General features: G+C 39.8%; 1 long non-coding RNA gene across 2 annotated transcripts in view; it reads left to right on the forward strand.

Annotated features, from left to right (window-relative positions):
* Nucleotides 1-20146, forward strand: part of LOC107051730 — a 183770-nt gene that overhangs the window by 85605 nt on the left and 78019 nt on the right. For both annotated transcript variants that reach the window (XR_005859606.1, XR_005859607.1), the window contains one exon: nt 12801-12919. This is a non-coding gene — a long non-coding RNA (uncharacterized LOC107051730). The remainder of the gene's footprint in view (nt 1-12800; nt 12920-20146) is intronic.

Here is a 20146-nt window from a genome sequence, read left to right on the forward strand (position 1 = left end):
TCATGTGACTGAAGTGTCAAGACTGATGAAAACTCAAGTGGACAAGAAGAGAAGTCTTCACTAATTTCACTAAAAAAGAGATGGCAAATATTTGTATAAGCACGCCTGCTTACGGATTGGTAGACAGTAGCTTGACTACCTGACACTGAGGCACCAGAACTGGTCAGCCAACCTGTCAGGAATACATTTCTGACTGCAGCTGGAGTTGGTGTCTGAGCTAGTATTCCACCCAGGTGTCTCACTCTGAAATTCCATATCTTCTGATGCTTTATTAATGAATATTCTACAAGCTATGTGTATATTTTCTTCTACCAAGCATACCTGTAAAAGCCAAAAATTAATGCCTTGGGTATTGTGTAAATAGCGTTCCTAATCCTGCTCTGAAACAACTTTCTGTGAAGCCATTTTCCACTCTGTTTCTTGGAGAAAAACAAATATATAACAGAACTCTGAAACTCCTCTCCAATATTTCATTTGCTGCCTTTCAAGCATCATCCTGGGAGCAATGAGACAAGAAAAGAGTCTTTTCTTCCTTCAAGGTCTGCAGTGAACAGTGTAAAACTACGCACAATAGATTTGGAAGAAGTTTTATATATTATGACAAGTGAGTGTATCTCCAGGGTGCTCTGCTGTTGTGGAATGTAGTTATAAGCCAAATCATCCATTAAGTTACTGAACGTGGTAAAATTTCTCAGGTTCTTAGGGATGAAAAGCACATGAAGGGACACCTATGAGTCAGCTCTTACGAATGCAATGAAGTAAGGTTATCAGCCTAAATTGTCACTATTAATCAACAGTGTAACCCTGCAATGGTAGCCCCAGTGAATCTGTGGATGTTTGGGACTGTGTTGGTTGGAAGGAGTCCGACAATGGTAGGATCAGGTACTCAATCTGAGTCTCAAACTGCTCCAATTGAAAAGAGGAAAAAAAGCATTTGCACTCTTTGCTCCTGGGGAGGTGTTCAGATGGGTAGGAAGTGCACGATGATGATACCGTTTCCATATGGATAGAGATAGTTTTAGTCTTACTTCCTTTTTCTCCCAATTTTCATCCTCTGTTGTCTTAGAATTTCTCTTCTCTTACTGAGTCCCAAAATTCAGCCTTTCTGAATTTGCCTTGCCAACTAAGGGAGTATTGGTATTATTTGTATTATGGCAAAAATGGTTTGGCTTTGGTATTCCTGCAGTGATGTGCATCCATGTGTTCATACATCTATGCTTTCACCTTAACTTCCAATAGACTGATAGAGATACATAACATGAGAGTGAGCTGCCTTCTTACTGAAAATCAGGGGCCACAACTGCTATTGGTATTTTACTTACAATGCCTGCCATCCAAGGGATAGAAAATACTTTATTTAATCTTTTATTTTTTAATTTGCTGTCAATGTTTGTGTACTTATCTGGATACTTTTCATACCCGTGATCTGCTGCTTAGATTGTCTCTGACTTCAGAAGTTGTGTTTTGCTAATTAACTTTCATAGGGAAGGGACAAATTTCATAAAAAAGATTGCAAAGTTAATTAAGGATGAGAAACAAAATAAAAAGCAAGTACAACCTCACTAAGAAGACAGTGATAACATGCAGTACAAAAACAGTATCAAATGATTTAAATGTCTCATCATTAAAGCATGTCTGTTAAAAATTTTAAAGTAGCCAACATACTTCAAAAAGGTGGAAAAAAAAATATTTATATACCAGGGAAATCTTAATTCAAGGTAAGAAATATTTTCCATGTGCGTTTATATACAGTGTCTTTTCAGAAGGATTCATGAATTCCTGTCCTGGCAAAACTTGCTATCTGATTTTGGATAGTCTTAGGGAGAGGTGAAAGAGTTCAAATAAACAAAACAATTAAGCATTTTGGAAATATTAACACCAGAAAATGGGAGACTGCTAAGCTCTGTGCCCAAACTTTCAACTTACTGAGAGGCAATACTCAGAGAATAGAGCCTCCAAAAACAGCAAGGTCTCTTATGCTTACTTCTAGTTTTTATACTTAATAGTCTGCACTGGGAGCTGTAGAAAGGGACAGCAGAAAAGCATGCAAGGAGGGGGCTGTAAGTAAATCCCAGTGTGTCTCTTCTGACATTGCTGCAAGACATGATCTCCAGTAGTAAAATGGCCTGCAGATGCCATAACTTGCTTCTGCACATGACATCCAATTTTGCAAGGTCTAATGACAGGCGTGGAATTAACTTGGCCTGCTGCTGCAGGCATGTCTTGGAGCTGCTTACGAGTTCTAGCAGCATGTCAAGATGTTTGCTCCATCTTTTTTAAAAAAGAAATAGCCATCAGCATTGGCATTTGAAAGAGCATCAGTATATTCAGGTAGAAACTGAACAGCTATTTCAGTTATTTCACTTATATCTAAAGTTTGGTGTTATTTAATTGTTAGGGAGTTTTTAATTGTTATTGAATTTGAGTGTTAAGGCCCTGAAGGGAGGACACACATAAGGTGTTTAGAGGCATTCATTAGGGTTCTCTTTAAACAAATACAAAAGTAATGCAGTTAATTGTGGTAAACAATCATGTATTTCTGTGGTGAGATGTTTCTCTCACCTTTAAAATGCTGTAAGTGGGTTTTAGTTCCCTTAAACTCTGTGGTGTGACTCACATTGCTGTCATCACTGCTGAAACACATGACCCACTGCCTCACTGTGCTCACATCCACAGATTGGTCTCCATCAGTGTTCAGCAGACAGTGATGAATGTCAGTGGGTACAATTTTTTCTGCATGGAGGAATTCAGTGCCACCTCTTTGCTTCATACACATTTCCATGTCAATTGCCATTCTGTCAGACTGCCCCTCTGCTGCTGTCTGTCACACAACAACAATATGTAACAGAATATTGGTGGGAAGATTCAACCTTCACTGCTGTACCGCCAACATAATAAAAGAGGAGGCATTAATTTCAGAGCAGCTCTTATGTAGTTTTCTCATGTGATTCTTTTTTTTTTTTTTTTTTTTTTAAATAATCAAGACTCTTATCCTAAAGAATAGTGCAAGGTAATCCAAAAGAAGACCTCAAAATACTTTTTGCATTTACTGTAATGAATCCTGATTAGGAACCTGTGCAATGATGTTATCCTGATTGGAGGGAAATTGGTGAAGGAAATAACCAATTTTCAATCAACATAATTGTTTGCTCAGGAGGTTTGAAACCTAGAGAAATGACTTTGCATCTTCTGCAGAAGTGTTAAAAGATTCACCTGGAATAGCAGAAGAAATCTAGTGTGGAAATTGGACAAAGGAAGGGCAACTGTTGCCATTTACCTGGACTTCTGTAAGGCCTTTGACATGGTCCTGCATCACATTCTTATCTTTAAGCTGGGGATATATCGATTTGAAGGCTGGGCTATTTGGTGGATAAAGAATTGGTTGGATGATGGTAGCTAGAAGGCTCTGGTCAACTGCTCTGGGCCCAGGTGGAGGCCAGTCATGAATTGTATCCCCCAATGGTCCTTTTTAAACTAAAAGGGGAGATTTAGATTAGATATTAGGCTTTAATTTTTTATTTCATTCAGAGTGTGATGAGGCCCTACACAGGCTGCCCATAGAAGTTGTGGATGCCCCATCATTGGAAGTACTCAAGGCCGGGTTGAATGGTGCTCTGGGCAGCCTGATGTGGGACAGGCAATGCTTTCCATGGAACTGGATGATCTTTGATGTCTCTTCCAACCCAAGCCGTTGTGATCCTAAACACATCAGTCTGAACCAATTCTACTGAAGCTTTTTCTGCTTTTCCCCTTCTATGAATTGAATGGAGGCTAAAGCTACCTCCTTGAATAAGCTAGCAACTTTACTGCAGTAAAGCTGAGCAGCATAATCATTTATCCTAGTCGCAGAGTAATGGGGCAAATTCGCTATTTCCCTACCTCTGAATTGTAAAATTGCAATTGTGTATGAGTGTCCCAGAGGAAAATGTTGCTGGCTATACATGGCTGTATGCACATATCCTTGCACATTCTTGCACTTTAGATTTGCCTCCCTTAAATCAGCCACGACATGAAATGGCCAAGCCGTACCTGGGCATAAAACATTTTTGCTTTGCTGTGTATTCCTTATCACCTTGAGCTGTCCATTCAAATGTAAAGAGAAGTTTCACTGTACACCTTGTAAAATTATAGTTCCCATCTACTAAGAAATAGAGGCTCAAAATCGGATAAATAGCATAGAATGCTTTGATTCATATCTGTGTGCTGGAAGTTTAATACATCAAGTAAAATACCACGAATACATCATTATTTTGACAGCTTTGAGAAAAAGAAAGCAAGAGGATTGCATTGCATGAGTTTAATTTCTGCAGTTTTACAGCTTTTTTTTTTTTTTTTTTTTTGCAAAAGAATTAAATTCTGTCATCAGTGAGTGCAGAGCAGGTGGTAAGCGGAAGGGCAAAGTGGAAACACTATGTAGACGCCTGTCAAATCTTGTACTTGGAGTGCAGGCCCCCACGAAGGGTTGCCTACCCAGAGCTCGTGTGTCTCACACCTTCTCAGAGCATTACTTTTTGTCTTCGGGCTCAGCACTTCCCCCCAGCTGCAACAGAAGGTCACAGAACAGGAGAGACTAGATAGGCAGAAGAGTATTTCCCACCAAGACTATTACAGGCAAAAGCAAACAGCCACTCTTTACCCATCTGGCAACAGTGGGATTTCCACCATCATTATGCCACCTGACGTGGATATTTAAGTGGCCAGCATATAGATACGATGAAAATCTGTCTGTAGGCGCCAGAATCATGTAGAGCAGAAATCAAGTCCTTGTGATAAGCGGCAAGAGTTTGATGGTGTTTTGAGAAGAGAATGCAGTGATAAAAAGCTGAAATCCTGAAGACATACAGGCAAGCTCTCAGCTTTCCACATTGATGGCATCGCTGTTCAGAATGTTATCTACCATAAAGCTAAATTTAAGTGTATAATGCTGTAGGGTCAGGGTCCTGTGGACAAGCAACATCCCACATACAGTGAAGTAGTTTGTGTTTTTGGAGGACTGAGGCAGTGTGTGCAGGTAAAAGAGTCCTTTGCTTCTCTGAGCAATACTACCTTCCCTTGTTTTTGAGTCCCTGTGGTTGGTAAGCCTTCTCACTGAAACACAGTTGTGCAAATTGCTTTGAGAAAATCTTAACTTTTAAAGCACAAGAACATTTAATATTATTTTTATTTCCATTTGAGTCACTGGGTTTCTCTTTATAATTACAGAATGAAAAATATACTTTTCTAGAAAGCAGAGGCTTTTTCTTTTCTTTTTTTTTTTTTTTTAACCTTTCCTATTCTATGATTCCAGGGCTGTTTTATAAAGTTAATAGGTATGTGCAAGTAGTTCGTTAGGGTTGTTAACATAACTTTACCTTTTGCTACATTTGCCTGACCTTTACTTCAAAGTATTTCTGTATTCATGAATAGTTATATTTAAAGTATTTCTGTATTTACAAGTATTTCACTGGTGGTATTTCATTATTTTTGCTCCCATTCCAGCAGAACACAAAAATTGTATTGATAATGTAAAATCCATGCAATTAATTTTAGCAAAAACTAAAACTGAACTGAAATTTAGTCAAAGCTCAGAAAACTTTATAGTATAAAGTTCACATTTTTATGGGCTTGTTATTTTTTGCAAATCCCATACAAATTTCTTCTTTCCTGTTACATCTCAAGACCTTTTTGTGAGGAATCACAGTCTCTTTTCTCCCTAATTTAAATTCTGCTCTATCTCTTTGGAATATTAGGTATGGCTTAGCAGTGAAATTATTTTAATGATGTGGCTGAGTGCTCGTATATATTCAGGCAAGCAAACATAAAATGGTCATTCTTTATATTAAGGATCCATCTATAGTTTAGAAAAGGTAATAAATGATAGATTGAAGGCATAGATGGCTTCAGTAGCGGCTGGTGTGTATTACAGAGGTTATTTGCTCATCAGTTGAAGGTATTGTAGATGGCTGCAAGCCAAGTTTACACACAACCTGTGCAATGAGTGGACTCCATAATAATTGATTAACTGTGTATTAACATGCGAATTAACTCTTCATCAGCTCTTCATGAAATATATATGAATGGCAACCAAATAGCAAGCATGACCATAAAAGGAGACACTAAATTTCCTAATGAAAACTGGTATATATCCTCTTATTTTTGTTTAAACGTGTTTAAAAATGTTATTTGCAAGGGTGCCTCTGACACCAGAAACCAAAATCTATTTTAGAAGTGACATCTTGCAGTGTTTGCCTCATTTCCCATCAAGACTAGGCCTCTAAATCACTTGCACAGTCTTGAATATGTGGTTGCACTTCTCTTTTTTAATTATTTTTAGGCAGAGTTTTCATCTTAAGCCCACACCTTTTCAGAGGGTGTGTGGAAAGGGAAGAAGCTCTACTGCTGGCATGGAGCATTCTGTTCAATGTCTGGGGCTCTCACTGAAAGGAAGATTGCAGCTTGTGTAGGCCTATGTAATCCATTCTATCCATTTTCTGGATAGAGCCACATGTGCCTCAGTTGCTCCTAGAAAAGAACCTGATCGCTGTTCTGAACGTGAGACTGTAGCTGCTTCTTCTAGTGTAGTCCAGTGCTTTATTGCTAACAAGGCTTTGTTGCCTTTGAAATGTGAACATTTCTTGTTGCAACTTAAGCCTTTTTTTTTCCTATCCACCCTGAAAGTGGTGAACAGATTGATTGCTTTCTTTTCTTCTGCAGCTCCTTATGTATTTGATTACTGTCATTATATCTCCCTTTAGTCTTCTGTCTACTTTTAGTAGTTGTCCTTGTTTCATGGCTTCATCTTTTCCAGCAGGTAAATTCTGTTACATAAAGCAACTTTGGATCAGGCTCTTTTAGAGCAGCTAGTTGCTAAATAAAGCTCTGTATAGAAAACATCATTTTGCTTAAATATTCAGGTGTTGTATATTGAGATGGCAAATGTGTTTTACTTAAAATCATTCTTAATGTGCAAAATTGTCGCTTGCAATAAAGAAAGTTACACCCAGGCTGCTTACAAGCATGATTTCTCTTTAACTGCTCAGCCCTACTTTCTCTATCAGCGTACCACTATTTATGTCTCTTTAGCAACCAAGACTGTAACTTTTTCTTAAATTATCATAAAATAACATTCTTCTGACTGAAGACAACAAATTCAGAAAGCTTCAGTGTTGAAACTTTTTCTGTTTTTTTTTTTTTTTTTGGTTGATTGTTTTTCTGTTGTTTTTGTTTGTTTTGTTAATGGGAGTTGTTTATCATCAGAGATTTCCAATAATGGCTCTAGAAAGCATTTGTTATTTTTCTGCCTTCACGTAAATTTGTAGATTTAGTTTTCCAGAGAATGAGAAAGAGTAAAGCCAAGGTATGAAGAGGTCACTTAGACCCTGGGTAGTTCTACTGATTTCTTTTGCCTTGTGTTTTCTCTCACACCTTAGCTAAATCTAGATTTAGAAGAAAAAAAAAAAAACATATGAATAAATAGAAAACAATCTGATTTCTTCCTTTCTTTTGCTAATTTCTTTATAGAATAGAGGAATGGGAATAAAGTCATGGTTGTGTAAATCTTGGCCAAGGAGAGGACTGGACTTGATATTATCTAATAAAAGATATACGAAGTATCCCTGTGGCTCTTGAGCATCCATCTTTTCTCATGATTGTGTAAAAAGGAAAGGATGCAGTGAGCTGTGTTATGCACAGTTATGCATCTGAGAAGGACATAGCTGCCTGCCCTGTCCTGGCTGCTGTCTGGCAGAGACCACCAGGACAGAAGGGAGAGAACTCCCTAGCAGGGGAGTGTTGTCTACTGGGAGAAGCTGCCAGCAAGCAGCGGGAGCATAGGGCAGCAGAGGCAGAGGGGTCCAAGGAAAGAAAAAGGACTTGTGAAGTATTTTTCTGTGGCAAGAAACATCTTTAAGTCGTTGATCTTGAATGATGTAGACTCACACAACTCTAAAATTCATGAGTCCCGTGGCCAGTTTCCAGATTGATATGTCCAATTCTTCTTTTATTACAAATGTACTGCATTTTTGTAGGGGACATCAATAACCTATATATTATTTTGAGTGAACACATATATAGGTATTTTCTGAACAAAACTGCTGCTTTTATTCCCAAAGCATGAAAAGCATACTCTTAGTAGGCAGTTTTTAGGCCTGCAGAGTTCAGGAGAAGGTGAGGTTGAAGGTGAGTTTATCAGACCAAGCTGGGGATAGTTGGATGTTGCAGAGGCAGTATGGAAAGAGGATTCTGTAAACTGAAATCAAAGTTATTAAAAAATATATATATAAGTGATTATTTAGTTTGAATCTATGGTTGTACTGTGAGAAGAACTTAGCAGTTCTCATTCCCATCATCTTTCGCGCTGAAAGTAAATTAATGTCTCCAGAACCAGGCTAAACCCTTCTGTCAGAGTTAGGGTTTTTGCTTGTGTGTGTATTTTGTTGTTGTTTGTTTGTTTTTGTTGTTGTTTTTTAGAAATTCTCATGAGCTTTCATCTCTGAAAGGCTTTTACAAGAAATGGGTTGTTAACCTTTGGCTATGAAGTAGATCTTCTTCAAAGCACCTTATGAGCATTGGGTTTTATAGATACATTAGTCATATCTCTGATCTACTTGCAGTGCGACTCAGAAGATGGAGAAAGGTTTGAATTCTTCCAGTAGTAAAGGTGGGTTGCATGAAATCAGTGATGCACAGATGATAAGCAAGGGAGATTTCAGGTATGAACTGTTGTTCAGGCTACAGAAATTTCCTCAAACTTCCCTTACTCTGTCTTTCCTCATCAATATTAATAAACCAGGTAGTAAAGCATCCAGTTAGCAATGGAACTGTAGTATCCTCCAGATGACTGTCTGTGGCTAAATGCAAGCTCAGAGACAAAACATTTGAAAGGATGCCTGATGCTGTTGAACTTCTGCTGTCCATTAAAATACTAGCACAATGCTGGCTGTACTGAGTTCCATTTGCTGTTGTGTAGCTTAGGTTGTCTTTGAGACTTCTCCCACTTTGTTGGATTTGATTGCTTTTGATCAGAGGTTTAAAAAGCTGCAGGTGAATTAAATGCAAAAGGCATACACACACCCCTGTTTACCTGAGTGTCACTTCCTTATAGCAGAACAGGCAAAAAGCATTAGTTTTGTCAACTTTTATCCCTGACTTGTCTTTTCAGCGGTCTAGCAGAGGAGCATCTGCATGCTGATGGAAGTGAGAATGAGGCATTTTTATTACATATTAAAAACCTCAGAGGTGTGGGAACATTTGGCAGTTATTAGTTTAGGTTTGCCTTGTACATTCACTGTCTTCCATTGAGATCAAGCTTGAAACAATTTGGCCTGTGCTCCCGATCCTTTGCCATTGATGGATGCCACTTAGTGAAACATTTGCATGATATTTTGTGCAGGAGAAATTGAGTCTTTTTAGAGACCTTGGCTTTGGATTTTTTCCAGAAGTGTAGTTTTTCTGCTGTTCTTAGCTCACATCATGAATGTTACTTCCCACATGGTATATCAGGAAGTCACGGTGCAGTTTAATCAGAGTGGCCTTTGCTGTGGCCTGCAGCTCTTCTCTGCCTGCTGTGCAAGCACTGAGAGAGGGAGGGATGCAAGAGTCTCCCGGCACAAATTTCAGGTAGGCTGTGAAACACATGCTTAATGAGAGCTATAGAGAAGCATACTCGCATCCTGGCTCCTTTCTGCTAGAGAAAAAACATCCTGGAGAGCAGATAGAACTGAAATCATCCACAGGTGAGCAATTCATAAGTGCATATAATGTAGAGGACAGGGCGGAGGCACAGCGTAAATCCTTGTGCTGTGCTGAGGGAAGGCGGGCCTCCGTAGGTTTGCTCTAGTCTTCAAACCACTGTAACAAGATGCTGCAGATTGAGGACTTTTGAATATGCAACAGTGCTCAGTCACCCACATAGTGAAGAATTTTTTCTCATGTGCAGATGGAAATTCCTGTTTTTCAGCCCTAGGCTTATAGGAAAGAGCAGAGACTCCCTCAGTGTACCAGGCCCACTTTCTACCAGGGCTGGAGTCATGGCTCAACCCCACTTTCAGGGCTGGCTGAGGCCAGCTGGGGAGAGCAATATTGTCCTTTCTTAAACAAAGAAGCTGTAATCGTGTCTGTCAGGAGACAGTCCTGCTGGATCTCCTGGATGCTGACCTAAGTACCGGGCAGGATCTGTCCCTAAACGAACCAATCTTTACCTGGCTGTTTACAGCGCTTGTGCTTTATTTAATGAAACTTCCTAGTAAAATAGAACAGCCATTCATACGCCCCTGACAACAAACAATCATGAAAATTGCCTTTGAATATCTCTAATTTGCCTGTAAGAGTCAGAACAATGGCAGAGAATAATGACAGAAATTGCTGCAGACAAAATATAACCCATTTGAAAACTAATATTCAGCCTCTATCACCAGGAAAACAAAAAGGGGGGGGCAAAAAGCAGAGCCTCCTGGTAAGACACCTTGTGCTCCCAAATTCCTTTTGTCAGTGTAATGAGAGACTTCACCTTGCTCTTTTCTCAAGCACTGTTATTTGCACAGAAAATCAAAGCATTTAGTATCAGCGTAGACAAGCTGTCTGCAGCAGTGCCTCACCTGGCAAAGCCACAGGAAAGCTGTTTTCTTCCCATCTGCTTCATGCCAGTGCAAAGCTATCCCTCTCTGGAAGCTAAGCATATTGGAAATAAGTATGAAGAAAAATCACTTCAGCACAAACTGCTGTATGAAGAGGATTTATACTCCTTCCTCTGGCTTCCTCAAACATGGATAAAGCTGAGGTGCTCAATAAGTGCTTTGCCTCAGTTCACTGGTGGTCAGGCTCCCCATGTCTGCCAGGACCCTGAACCTCTAGTTGTGGATGAGAGCAGTGGATTTGGTCCCACTGTAACAACGGAACAAGTCCGAGACCTCCTCATGAAACTGAATGTATGTAAGTTCATGAGGCTGGGTGATATGCATCCCAGGGTTCTGAGAGAGATGGCTGATGTGGTTGCTGAGCTGCTCTCCATCATATTTGAAAGATCGTGGCTGTTGGGTGAAATCCAACTTGAAGGGAACGTATAAACAGGAGGAGGAATGACTGTTTACATAGATTGATAGTTATAGGACAAGGGGGAATGGTTTTAAACTAAGACAGGGGAGATTTAGGTTAGATATTAGGAGAAAGTTTTTCACCCAGAGGATGGTGACGCACTGGAACAGGTTGCCCAGAGAGGGTGTGGATGCCCCATCCCTGGAGGCATTCAAGGCCAGGCTGGATGTGGCTCTGTGCAGCCTGGTCTAGTGGTTGGCAACCCTGCCCATGGCAGGAGGGTTGAAACTAGATGATCTTTGAGGTCCTTTTCAACCCAGGCCATTCTATGATTCTGTGATTCCTGGGCCTGTGCTGGGTTCTTGGTAAGACTAGGAGGCCCGTAGGATTTACAGGAGAGTACAACTGGCTACTAGCATCACATAACCTTTAATGAGTTTTGTATTCCTTAGTCTAAAACCTAGACCCAGGTTTTAAAGAATTTGGGTGCCTAGAGGAGTACCTGTAGAGTCCTGGGGTTTCCTGATGGCTGATTTGGCAGGTAGGAAAAAGTGAGGAGCTGCTGTCAACCCTTGGCTGTATAGAAAGCCCCAAAGCAATGCCAGAAACAGACAGAACTTGGACTTTTGTGTGCCTAACTTCCTTGTAAAAGTAAGAATTGAGTTCCTGAATCAGTTAAACACTGCAGCACTAGGCAAAGTGATGCTTAAGTACTTGTAAAACTTGTGCCTCAGAAACTCGATGGCATTGTAAGAACCCATGCTTAACACAAACCGCATGCTTTTGTCCTAGCCAATTCAATAGGGCTTTGTCCGGTATGACTGAACATGGGGGTAACTATCCTCTCTGAGTACAAATGAAATGTATTTGGCTCTCCCTCCATTTTATAAGGAGATAACGGAACAAAGGATTGCTGCAATTTGAGGGCATGAACCCTCATTTTCTCTCCAGTCCACCTAAATAGGAAAGAATTTCTTGTTGGCCTATGATCTTCCCTTCTGCAAGTCAAAGCCTTTTGAGTTCCTGCTGCAAGTAATGACAGTTTACTCGCAATTTTTCAGCTGCATATGATACCCAAAATTGGCCCTCCTGTTGTAATGAAAAGCAGCCCGCCAGTACGGAGGTCCTGTAAAAAAGCCAGGCTTTTGTAAGAGAAGAGAGTGTGTCTGTGGTAATGCTCCTGCATTGCTGTTTCTCTTCATGCCTCGCCACAGGAGCAAACCAAGGCAATGTAGACTACTGTAAAGTATTTACAGAGTGTTGCTTTTTCACAAAAAATGATTGTCAGGCAGTGACCACATCAATTTTTTTAGCAGGAAATAGTGGTGTAGTAGGATTTTTTTTGGTTTGTTTTTCTGTTTTTTATGGACAGCTGTCGGTCTTAATTGCTCTGAAGCAAATAATAAAGCACAGAAAACCCCACCACCAAAAAACATAAAAGCCTGAAATTACTGATATTTGGGGACGTAAATCGTGGTGTTGTAATTCTGTGCCTCCCTGCTTTATTTTTCCTTATCAACAAAATAAGTGTGACTGAAACTTCCTCTTAGTTGTGTTGCTGTAGACAACGAGAATATCCAGTAATTATCTCTGCTTGGCATTGATTTAATGTGAGTAGAATTTAACCTATATTCAGCATTCAGTACCTTAAGTTCTTTTCCCAGGTAAGCGCAGAATAATGAAAAGTCAGTTTGATCAATGTTATTCAAGGGAAGCTGAGAATCCATATTCATAGGAATTTTCCCTGCTGTTTACCTTTATACTCTGTTTTGTTGTTTTTTTTCCTTCAGGCCGTAGACCAAATGCTGTTTTGCTGTCTGAAGAGATCTCAGCAAAGGGGCAGTAGTTAAAGAGGAACGATTACATTGTAAAAAGCCATAAAACCTTCCAGGATTCAGAGTCTCAGGGGGTAAGTTTATCAATTTAATTGAATTAAAATATTCCAAGCTGTTCCTTCCTCTGCCACAGTGCTGCAATTCCCTGTGCAGGAGTGTCATGCATTGGTGATGTTGCAAATAGGCGTGTGTTTATAATGTCATCACTGAATAAGAAATGTTTATCCTAAACACAGACCATGGAAGGAAAAGCTTTCCAATTGAATTTTTCATTTTTATAGCCTCAGTTCCTTTTTATGTGTTGAATTTAGGCCAGCCTGTTGGAGGAAGCAGGAATCAATAGTCCTAACGAGGAGCAGCTCTGAGCGCAGCCTGTGATGAGGCTGGTTTTTTGTTATGTTTCATACAGCTGTACTGCTCCCCTTGGGACCAATCCTCACCTCAGACACTGTCATTCAGTCTCCTAAGATGCAATTTCCCAGTATCTACCAATTAACATAGAGACATTCTTATCATTCTGCTTGAAGATCTAAAATCATTTTCTGCTATACTTTCAGAGCAGCCTTTGTATTTGCCGCAATATCCAGTATGATGCTAAAGGCTCTTAGAGAAATGCGTTTAATGATTTTAAACACTTCTTGTAAATCCAAATAAATACCTCTGTACATACTTCGGAATGTTACAGCAATTTAAGGCTGTTGTGGGAATATTGCAGTTTTCCCCATGCTTATTTCAGCTTGCTCAAGTCATTATTGTAGATCTTTTCACTGTTTTTGTTTCATGGGTGATTTTTACGATGGTTAATAATTTCCTTAAATATGTTGACACAGGTGATGTGACAAAACAAATGTGCTCATCAAATCACCAACAAAACAGGCCTGTTTTTTTTTTGTGTGTAATTCCTATAGCTAGGTGGAAAAACGGGAGAGATGAAGGTGTATTACTCCAAGCAAACGTGTTTTTGTACTCTGGAGCATATTTCTAGAATCATTGGAGCAAAATATGTTAAAATTAAATAGAGGTGTTTAGTGGAAGAAAATCTCAAAGATTGCTATTTTTTTTTTTAACCTTTGCTAATTTTCTTGCAAATTAAAGACAGGCCTTGTTTTCTCTGTCGTATTTTGTAATTCAATCAGAGGTGGCTTCACCATAGAGTCACACACATGAGAACACTAGACTATGGTCTCACACATTAATTGTAATGGTTTTCTCGAGTACCCCAGCTCCTGGTTGATCCAGAGGTTTTAAAACAGACCTCTAAGCCACAGGTATGTTTCCTGTGAAGCTGTTCAGTGAATGTCTTTCCACAAAGTGTGAATGCATAGATAAAGCAATAGGTGATAAGGGGTTCCGGCTGCTATAATATGCTTTCTGTTTTACATGGGTAGAAAGCAAAGCAGTGGCAGCTTAGACACAGGAGTGGGATATTTTTAGTTTCAGGAAGAGCAGTGTGGAGTGTGTATACCTGCTGATGAAACAAAGGATGACAGTTTGAAATCTTTAAGAGGATATAATGTATGAACCTGTAGAAGGTACAGGATAAGAATCAGGCATGGTATTCCCGGTAACAGTGTTGAATTTAGAGACTGCTTTTGACACAAGAATAAGCTATGGGCACCTTGCAAATTCCTATCTTATTCATATGGTCATTTCTGTAAAAGAAGGTAACAAGTATTTTACAGCAAATAAAGGCAGTAGTGATGCAAATGTAGCTCTTTATATTTCTCTATACTAATGGATTCAGCAGGCTCTACAAAACTGCAGCATAACGTGGGTTACTATTTCCTCTTCACCTCAACCGCTAGGAGTTACAGCTCCTGACCTTTAAAGATTAGGAACAGTAAAATGCATTATTAACAAGTAGTAAATTAACAAATAAATGCCCCTCTGGTAAATCCAAAAAATAACGTTTTGAAATACTGCCACCTTCTGATAAGTTTGGGACAGATAACTGAGTTGTGAGTAATTTGTCATTTTTTTTTTAATCAACAGTAATTACTTATTTCCTGATTTAATAACGTTAGAACAATGTTGCACCATCTGTTGCAGTGCCAACATTCACTGTATGTGTGACTACGTGTATAGCAGTATAAAACAATGAAGAAAATGTATGATTCCTTACAAGTGGTGGGAGAGACAGCCAGAAACCTATATGAATTCAGAAAAAGCATTTAGCTGCTTCATGTGTGAGCTTAAGAATTTAAAACCACAAAGCCTATGTTTTAAGTTAAACATATGCTAAATCCATTACAGAATTGTGGCTAAAATATTGGAATGACCTGCAGGACGAGCCTGGCCATAGGAGAGGTGTGTGCATGTTGTGTCTTAGCAAATCAGACTTCCCTCCTCCTGAGTAATTCCTGCCTCTGACATGAATGTATACACAAAGGGTAAATGCTTCACATTTTTACTTTTTAACATTCAGATTTTTGTCCCCATACCACCTTTGTGTATATTTCAGTTGTCCAGATGGTGTTTTATGTGTCCAGCCTCGTACCGTTACTATATTACTTAAACTTGGCAGTGATGCTTGGAAATAGCTTTCCTCAAGCTGTCTTTTCCTTGCAGAGTTCATCCAATTTCAACTCTTTGAATGTCCTTTGTGCTGTGACAATGTATGCTTTGTACCTAAATGGCTACTGTATCATTTAAATTCCCTTGGTAGAGAAGTCTGCTTGGCAAAGACAGTAAGCCTTTAAAAGTACCAGAAATTAATACAAAATTTAAGCTAACGTGGCCTTAAAGTGTCTCAGAATGTGGACAGTCCAAAAACTAATTTTTTATTTTTTTTTTTTGATTCACATCAATTTCCTCAGAGTTTGTGTTGGGCTCCTGTGAGATGGGGATGGCTGTACCATTCTCCCACCAGTAGAGCTGTTACAATTATGGCTGATTCCAAGAGCCTATCAGCACATTTTTCCCATAGAGTACAAAAATGGTGTGCTTTTGTTGCAGTCCCAGTGTTTTCGGTATTTTGAGATGGTGGCTGAGAAAACAAGATTTTTCCTTGAAGATTAGGATGGTGAGAGGACTTCCAGTAGCAAAGGGAGAGAGAAAAGAGCCTCACTTTGAAGTTCCTGCATTGCTTTCTTGCAACTTTATTCCATATCTTAATTGATCCTACTTGGAGCCTCTGCGACTGGGTACCATGTATGGCAACTATGGGACACGCAGTAGGAGTATGCAGCCTTGAACATGTGCGTTGCTAAGTCAGAGAAGGCAATGCTTGGGCAGGGAAAGCACATCAGCTGTCAATGAGGATTTAGACCCTTCTTGCAGTCAGCGTAAGTGTGTCTACATTTTATTTACTTACTCTTACTAATGAGCTTCTCTCACTTTGTGTGGCCTTGTTTTTGGCTTAATTTTTTTTTTGTTTGTTTTTTGTTTTTTTTGTTTTTGCTTTCAGTTTTTCATCTTGGTAATATTTAACTTGTTACCTGTTCTCAGCCTAATTTTGGGGGTGAGAAATCAGGATTGTGCTGCATTTCCACATTTTTTTCAAAAATACATAATCAACGGAAGGGTTCAAACCCATATCAGTGAGCTCTCTTTCACTAAGTGTAAAGGCTGAAAATTGAACTCAGCTATTTAATTGTACATCAGGGAACCCATATGCAAGAGAGACATACTGAATGCCTGAAGCCTGAAACCAGGCTTCAAAATCTCTTCTGCTTGTGTAATGACTTGTACTTTGGCTTTGAAGACTCCAAAGTGGGTAGAATGGCTTGTGTTCAGCCAAAGGAGCCAAGTTCTGCAGCAGAACTTGTGCTGCAGTCCTGCTGATAATTGGCAGGTGGATGTCAAGCACTGCTAGGTACAGGGGGGAGTGCCTTGAGTCCTCTTATCACCAGTAATGTTCCACTAGGAGAGGTGGGGGGAAGGACTTGTTTGTGCTTGATTCATAGCTAGTTGTATTTTGTGAGCTCCCATTCTGCTTAAACCTAGTTTTTCCCTGTAAAAATGATACATTGAGGATAACCAAGCATCTAGCTTTTGGGAGTTTGTTGCCAGGTCCTAGAGATCTATTGCAAAGCTTTAGATAAACTGGAGTGTCATTACAAACTGAAAATAAGAACCCTTTCCTCATCAGAGAGATGAGTACGCTTGACTCCTAAATATCTGCTTAATGCAGAACATGGAGCCATGCTGCCTTCTATCATCCCAAAGAGTGTATCTTCCTGACTAGTGTCTAAACATGGGCATCTTCTTTCGAGTTTAATACAGAAAAATCTCTTCTGTTGAACAGTACAAATTTCATCTCTTGGATTTCAAATATAGGACTATCCCAAAGCTGATTTTCCAGGCTTCACAGACTCAGCTAGATGTGACACAAGCTATGCAGCCAGATCTGATAGCAAGCTCCAAGTGTCTTTAAAACAGATCTCAACCATATGTACGGCATGACCACTTCTGCTGTAGTATATTGAGCTCAGGAGAAGGCGAGTAACATGATTGCCTTCAGCAAAATTGTCAAACAAGGAAATCTTTTAAAACTACATAGAGGGGGGAATGTAATAACAGCCCTGGAAGGCAGAGGCTAAGAGAAGAAAAATTGGCAGGGAACATTAACATATACTTTTAACAAGCCTTTTCACAGAAAGAAGGATGACCCAGAGATTTGACTGTTATAGTTCTTATTTCAGGGAATGGATTTTGTATGTGCTGGAGCGTAGGAGAGAAATGCCTATTCCATGTTATTTTATGTTTTAGCTTGGAAGAGCAAGACGAAGCTTTATTTAGGCTATTGAGTCCAACCTCAGTGTAATACAGCGTGTTGAGCTTCCAGGAAGTGAAAGGCATACAGAGCTCACATTTCAGATAGTTTTAAGGATAACTCCTTGCCTGTTATTACCGTATATCATACAAGACATAAGTTATTAGAAATGATTTGCTACAGTCTGCATTCATATTACCTCCCAGGGACCTTTCAGACTGGATTTATGGAGAGAGATGCGTCCTGAACCTTTTTTTTCCTAAAGAGTATTACAGATTGTGGGACAAATCAAGGTTTGATAGAATAAGGACTCCAAATTTGAAGTGCTGGCTGATAGAGGAGTAAAAGAGTGTACCCTCAGGGGACAATTAAGAATAGCAATCCACAGGGATTGTTGTATCTTGCAGCAATTCTTGCTGGAAGTGGAGGGATTATAATTTGCTTTATGATAGAGGCTGTTGCCAGTGAGTAGCAGTCACTTAGCTGGTTTCTCACCGCTGGGAGTTTTGTGGAGACATGGCACAAGTGTGTGTGAAGAGTCCTTCTGGGTGAGCTGCAAGCTGTGGATCAAAATCACAGAATCATAGAACTGCTCAGGTTGGAGAAGACCTTAAAGATCATCAAGTCCAACTGCAACCTAACCATACTACCCTAAGAACCTCTGCTAAATCATGTCCCTGAGCACCACATCCAAATAGTTTTTAAACACATTCAGGAATGGTGACTCAACCACTTCCATGGGGAGCGTATTCCTGTCCATCATTTCTAGCTAAGGGCGGGCAGTGGTCTCCTGGGCTGTAATGGTTTTAATATAAACCTGTAAATATAAGCCTTTAGGTTTTTAATAAACCTGTGAAATAAAAGCAAGTCGTATGTTATTAGTGATGGTTTTAGTTGTATGTATGGAGGCTCCGTGCTACACCACAGCTGTTTCTGGCTGTCATATACCTTTTCTGGAAAGTGTTCTTTATCTTTCATCTTCCACTGCAGCCTTTGTCTGCCTGCACATCAAGCATCTCTCAGATCATATATAATAGAAAACCTTTGCCCCAGAGATCTCCTGTGGGTGGCTTGCTCTGAACACTAAAGTTTTTAGCATTGCTTTTTCTTTCTATTCAGGGTTTTCCTTGCCCTTTGAAACGTCTTGCCTGAATCGGGATAAGTCACCCATCCTATGTCTTCTTGCACAGATCTTACCTATCCCAGATGAGCATTGGTCAACAGCCTGGATTCCATATGTCTCGAGACCATGGGAGGTTTGAATGACAGGTAACCATCCTCATACAGGGGGGGCAAGACGGTGATGAGCAGGGCTTTAGCCCTGGATACACCTGGATAAGGTGTAGCTGCCTAGCTTATTGTAAAAACCTACTGCACACTGATTTGTGCTTCTTTGTGTATTATAATAACCCAAACCTGGGTGGATGGAGGAGAAAAGCTTTTCTTATGGAGAAATAGACAGGTGCCATGATTAACAACAGTGACCAGCAGCAGTGGCACTCCTTTGTGAAAAGCCCTGAGGCAGAGCCTGAAGCCATTAAGTTAGCAAGTGAATTGCTAGGCTATTTGACCTACAGTTCATTCCAAACATAAGCGGTGAGGCTGTGAAAGACCCGTGCAAAATGTTCGTAAGGACAGTAGGGTTTGTACCAACTGTTAAAGAAGATGCAGAAGTGTAAGCATCATTTGCCCCTTCCGGAGAGGAAGCAACAGAAGTCACCTCAGAAGGTGGAAGCAATTGTAGGGGCATTTTAGTAGCTCCTAAATATTCAGGCAAGCAAAAGCCAATGCTTTGTTTTCAAAGCACCGATTAAAACGCTCCATTGTGCTGAACTTTGAGTAGAGGTTGTTCCTAAAGCTCATTTTTGATTACCAGCTCACCACAAAATCCATTATAGCCCACTTTTAATGCCGACTATCAAAACCATTTGTTTCCACACATTGCCAAGTGAATAGTACAACTGTTTATTGTGCTGAACACAGCGAGACACTAACAAATCTGCTGTAACAAGAAGTAACCCATTACAGTAAGAGAAGACTTTACTCTGAAACAAATATCTTTAGACATCAGTCTGAAATACAGCCTACTGTCATGTTTTCTGCACAGCTGGCAATTTTATTGTATGACACAACAAATCTCTGTGTGAAATAGCTTTTTTTTAATCCTCTACTAAAAAAAACAAAACCAAACCAAACCAACCAGAAATGCTGCAGTAGAGCGTATTGGATTTAGAGTAAAGGAGTGGACATTTACCTGCAGTTGAGTTTTCACAAAGCTCTGCATGCAGAGCTTTTGATACTGTCTTATTCTTCAGAGTCATCAGGTTTATAAAGCTAAGCCACACCTTTAATACCATATGTACACTGCTCTGAAACATAAGCCAAGGCACAAGTTCTCACCTGGTATGATTAAGTACAATGCCAGGCATGGCATTTTAAATAGCTCTTTGCTGACAGAAGGATAGTTGGAATTCATACTAGATCCTTCCTCTCTAGATGCTGGGACCCCTTCCCAGCTAGTCCTGTCTACCTGTGTTCTTCCATTTCATCACAGCATCTTACTGAGTGCCTGCTTGGTTTCCTTCAC

The sequence above is a fragment of the Gallus gallus genome, chromosome 4 (genome assembly GCF_016699485.2).
Source record: "Gallus gallus isolate bGalGal1 chromosome 4, bGalGal1.mat.broiler.GRCg7b, whole genome shotgun sequence".
NCBI classification, from domain to species: Eukaryota; Metazoa; Chordata; class Aves; order Galliformes; family Phasianidae; genus Gallus; species Gallus gallus.